The sequence below is a fragment of the Hordeum vulgare genome, chromosome 6H (assembly GCF_904849725.1).
Source record: "Hordeum vulgare subsp. vulgare chromosome 6H, MorexV3_pseudomolecules_assembly, whole genome shotgun sequence".
NCBI classification, from domain to species: Eukaryota; Viridiplantae; Streptophyta; class Magnoliopsida; order Poales; family Poaceae; genus Hordeum; species Hordeum vulgare.
The window spans coordinates 470,013,051-470,019,076 of record NC_058523.1 but is presented as its reverse complement, the minus strand read 5'-3'; positions in this window follow the sequence as shown (position 1 = coordinate 470,019,076).

Sequence of the window (6,026 nt, the reverse complement as noted above, 5' to 3'; positions counted from 1 at the left end):
CCATGATCATCTATTGACTAACGAGCTAGCCAACTAGAGGCTTGCTAGGGACACATTGTGATCTATTTATTCACACATGTATTATTGTTTCCTGTTAATACAATTCTAGCATGAACAATAGACGATTATCATGAACAAGGAAATATGATAATAACCATTTTATTATTGCCTCTAGGGCATATTTCCAACACTTAGGTTTATCAATCCGCGGGATGCGTAGGATGAAGATGGTCTCTCTCAAGCAACCCTGCAACCAAATAACAAAGAGTCTCTTGTGTCCCCAAAACACGTAATACAATGGTAAGTTGTATAGGTGCACTAGTTCGGCGAAGAGATGGTGATACAAGTGCAATATGGATGGTAGATATAGGTTTTTGTAATCTGAAATTACAAAAACAGCAAGGTAAGAAATGGTAAAAGTGAGCATGAACGGTATTGCAATGCTTGGAAACAAGGCCTAGGGTTCATACTTTCACTAGTGAAGTTCTCTCAACAATGATAACATAATTGGATCATATAACTAGCCCTCAACATGCAACAAAGAGTCACTCCAAAGTCACTAATAGAGGGTAACAAATGAAGAGATTATTGTCGGGTACGAAACCACCACAAAGTTAGTCTTTCTGATCGATCTATTCAAGAATCCGTAGTAAAATAACACGAAGCTATTCTTTCCATTCGATCCATCATAGAGTTCGTACTAGAATAACACCTTAAGATACATATCAACCAAGACCCTAATGTCACCTAGATACTCCATTGTCACCTCAAGTATCCGTGGGCATGATTATAGGATATGCATCACAGAATCTCAGAATCATCTATTCAACCAACACATAGAACTTCAAAGAGTGCCCCAAAGTTTCTACCGGAGAGTCAAAACGTGTGCCAACCCCTATGCATAGGTTCCCAATGTCACGAACCCGCAAGTTGATCACCAAAACATACATCGAGTACTCACATGAATCAAACGTGTGCCAACCCATATGCATAGGTTCCCAATGTCACAAACCCGCAAGTTGATCACAGCAGATAGACACGTGCAAGACATACATCAAGTGTTCTCAAAGACTCAATGCGATAAGATAACTCCAAAGGGGAAACTCAATTCATTACAAGAGGGAGAGGGGGAAGAACATCATAAGATCCAACTATAGTAGCAAAGCCCATGGTACATCGAGGTCAAGACATCTCAAGAACACGAGAGAGAGAGAGAGATAAAACACATAGCTACTGGTACATACCCTCAGTCCCGAGGGGAGAACTAGTCCCTCCTCGTCATGGAGATCGCCGGGATGATGAAGATGGCCACCGGAGATGGATTCCCCCTCCGGCAGGGTGCTCGAACGGGCTCCAGATTGGTTTTTGGTGGCTACAGAGGCTTGCGGCGGCGGAACTCCCGATCTAGGTTTCTTTTTGGGGGTTTCTGAATTTATAGGAATTAATGGCAGTGGAATTACGTCGGTTGGGCCCACGAGGAGGTCACAAGCCTGGTAGGCGCCGCCTAGGGGGGTGGTGGCGGCCTCAGGGCTTGTGACTCCCTCGTGGCTCTTCTCGCCTTCTTCCAAAGCTTCGGGGGTCTCTTTTGGTCCAAAAAAATCATCGTAAAGTTTCATTCCATTTGGACTCCGTCTGAAAAGGGTCAAAAACACGAAAAAACAGAAACTGGCACTTGGCACTGAGTTAATAGGTTAGTCCCAAAAAAGATATAAAATAGCATATTCATGCATATAAAACATCCAAAGTTGACAAGATAATAGCATGGAACCATAAAAAATTATAGATACGTTGGAGACGTATCACATCACTAAACGCGCGAGGGGATACACTACAACTACTCGGCAACGTGTGCGGCGGCATCGGCGACAGAGAACCTACGGCGGCGATGCTACGCGCTACGCTCGAACCTACTGACAGGGAAAACGAAGGGGGGATCATATGCTCACCCACTACTCGAAGAGGTGGCGCTCGACGGAGAAGAAGAAGAGGACGTCGAGGAGGAAGGTCCTGCGGAAGAAGCGTCGGAGCAGAGGAGGAAGAATGGGACGGCGTCGACGTCGTGGAAGCAGACTTGATCTGCACCTCCTAGCTACGGGAACGGAGCCTCCTCGTACTGCGCACGCTTCTGGACTGATCGAAGAGGAAGAAGACAAGCAACATCGACGGCGAGGACCTTCAACACGGGTCGGCCATGGCTGAGGAGGAGCTCGGGCCGCCCCTGGATCTATTGGCGAGGGGTAGGACGATGGGGAAAGAAGTGGTGGCGGCTAGGGTGGAACCCTTGAGGCCCAGATGCCGAGGAGGCTTTATAGGAGGAGGAGGAGGCGAGGGACGCTCAACCGGCACCCATGTGCGTCGAGCGAGCTGCTACGGTGTAAAGGGGAATGGGACCGGGAGGCTGACGCGCGGGCCCGGACGCCTCACTGGAAAGGAGGAAGGAGACGATCGCTCTCTGGGCTGGTTGTGAAGGAAAAGCCAGATAGGCCAGCAACAGAGAGAAAGCCTAGTCATTGGCGCCACATAGCAGAATAGGGAAAGACCTGGAATTCCTATTTAAAATAAAGCAGAGACACAACAATACACACAAGCAAAATAGTTGACCCACAATTCAAAACAAAAATACCCCTGGCATAAGGGAATTATGACCTATTTAAATAAAATGAAAACGGAATTTTTGGAGCATTTAAATATTTACAAAACAGAATTAATTAAACCGTTTTGTGAATATTTACCCCTCTCGAACATAGATTCAAAACACTTTAAACCTAGCATCACATCCATCACAAGTCACTCTAAAATATAAACATTTTTGAATCAGGGATAGGGCAAGTAAAACTTGAGCTTTGAGAAATAGAGAAGGGGGGTTTTAAAACCTAGTTGCAAACTGATACATCCATTTTGCATCATGCTTTCATGTTGATATTTATTCCTTTTTGGGCTGTTATTTTACTTCACGGTACAATACTTATGCCTTTTCTCTCTTATTTTGCAAGGTTTACTTGAAGAGGGAGAATGCCGGCAGCTGGAATTCTGGCCTGAAAATGGAGCAAAGTTTAGATACCTATTCTGCGCAACTCCAAACGCCGTAAAAATCAACGATGATTTTTTTCGAGATTTATAAAAAATACTGGGCCGAAGAAGTGCCAAAGGGGTGCCAGCAGGTGGCCACAAGCCTGCTAGGCGCGGCCATCCCCCTGGCCGCGCCTAGGGGGCTTGTGGGCACCCAGCTGGCCCTCTGGCCCCCCTCTTCTGCTATATGAAGGGCTTCGTCCGAAAAAAATCAAGAGGAGGCTTTTTCGTGGATTCGCCGCCGCCACAAGGCGGAACTTGAGCAGAACCAATCTAGAGCTTTGGCAGGACGATCCTGCCGAGGAAACTTCCCTCCAGGAGGGGGAAATCGTTGCCATCGTCATCAGCAACACTCCTATCATCGGAGGGGACTCGTCACCATCAACATCTTCATCAGCACCATCTCATCTCCAAACCCTAGTTCATCTCTTGTAACCAATCTCCGTCTCGCGACTCCGATTGGTACTTGTAAGGTTGCTAGTAGTGTTAATTACTCTTTGAAGTTGATGCTAGTTGGATTACTTGGTGGAATAGTTTATGTTCAGATCCTTGATGCTACTCATTAACTCTCTGGTCATGAATATAATTATGCTTTGTGAGTAGTTACTTTTGTTCCTGAGGACATGGGATAAGTCATGCTAATAGTAGTCATGTGAATTTGGTATTCGTTTGATATTTTGATGTGTTGTATGTTTTTTTTCCTCTAGTGGTGTTATGTGAACGTCGACTACATAACACTTCACCATTATTTGGGCCTAGAGGAAGGCATTGGGAAGTAGTAAGTAGATGATGGGTTGCTAGAGTGACAGAAGCTTAAACCCTAGTTTATGCGTTGCTTCGTAAGGGGCTGATTTGGATCCACTAGTTTAATGCTATGGTTAGGCTTTGTCTTAATTCTTCTTTGGTAGTTGCGGATGCTTGTAATAGGGGTTAACCATAAGTGGGATGCTTGTCCAAGTAAGGGCAGTACCCAAGCGTCGGTCCACCCACATATCAAACTATCAAAGTAACGAACGCGAATCATATGAACATGATGAAAACTAGCATGACAGAAATTCCCGTGTGTCCTCGGGAGTGTTTTTCCTCCTATAAGACTTTGTCCAGGCTTGTCCCTTGCTACAAAAGGGATTGGGCCACTTTGCTGCACCGTTTCTACTTTTGTTACTTGTTGCTTGGTACGAATCATCTCACCACACAATCACTTGTTACCGATAATTTCAGTGCTTGCAGATTTTACCTTGTTGAAAACAACTTGTCAGATCCTTCTGACCTCGTTGGGTTCGACACACTTACTTATCGGAAGGACTACGATTGATCCCCTATACTTGTGGGTCATCACAAACTAACATAGTTGCACCCCACTTTCAAATGCACCACTCATCACATCACATATCATCATCACACCACCACCACATTCATGGACCCACAATAACAATAAACATAATGAAGGCATGGATGAATGGATGCATGAATGCAAAGGGGAGACAAGGTGACATCACATGAAATTACACATGCATATATCTCACATGGCAATGACAGGATGGACCCACATACATGAAGTTCCTAATATGGCAAGTTACACTCTGGGGCATTACAAACTCTCCCACACTACAAGAAGATCTTGACCCGAGATCTAGGACTGAAAGAACTCTAAGAATTCAGAACGGAGGTGATCCTCGCGTTCCCAAGTGGCCTCTTTATCGGAATGGTGTGACCACTTCACCTTGAGAAACTTGATAGACTTGTTGCGGGTCTTGCGCTCAGTCTCCTCGAGAACCGCAACTGGATGCTCATGATAGGATAGGTCGGGTTGAAGGTCGATGTCTTGAAGATCAATTATGTGCTCGGGAGTCTTGAAGCATCTCCGGAGCTGAGAGACATGGAACACGTCATTCACATTTGCAAAGTTTGAAAGGAGCTCAAGCTGATACGCAAGGTCGCCTCTCTTGCCAACAACTCTGAAAGGTCCAACGAAACGAGGCGCAAGCTTGCCTTTGATGCCAAAACGTTTTGTACCCTTCATAGGAGACACTTTGAGATAGACGAAGTCATCGAGCTCATAAGACATGTCACGATGCTTGCTATCATAGTAGCTCTTCTGACCGGACTGCGCTGCTATGAGATTATCCCGAATGACCCGACACATCTCTTCAGCTTCTTCTATCAAGTCATTCCCAAGAATCTGACGCTCACCGGTCTCGGACCAATTGAGCGGGGTACGACACTTCCTTCCATAGAGAATCTCAAGCGGAGCTTTGCCTGAACTAGCTTGATAACTGTTGTTATACGAGAACTCAGCGAAAGGCAGACAGTCTTCCCACTTCATGCCAAAAGAGATAACACAGGCTCTCAGCATAACCTCAAGGACCTGATTGACTCTCTCCACTTGCCCACTAGTCTGAGAATGAAAAGCTGTGCTGAATCGTATCTTCGTGCCCATCGCAGACTGAAAAGAGTCCCAAAACTTGGAAGTGAAGATACTTCCGCGATCCGAAGAAATCAACATAGGCACGCCGTGCAAAGATACTATCCTCGAAGTGTACAGCTCTGCAAGCTAAGCTGCCGAGATGGATTCCTTGACTGGAAGAAAATGAGCCACTTTACTCAACTTGTCGATGACGACGAAGATGGCATCGTTACCCTTCTTAGACTTCGGAAACCCGGTGACGAAATCCATCTCAATATGGTCGAACTTCCACTCGGGAATGGGCAATGGATGCAAAATACCTGCTGGACGTTGATGCTCTGCTTTCACCCTTCGACATACATCACATTCATGTATGAACAGAGCAATCTCACACTTCATGCGAGTCCACCAGAAGGTTTGTTTCAAGTCTTGATACATCTTGGAGCTTCCTGGATGTATTGAGAGCAGAGAGTTATGAGCTTCTTCCATGATTACCTTTCTGAGATCACCTTTCGGAACGACAAGACGATCCTCAAAAAATAACGTGTCT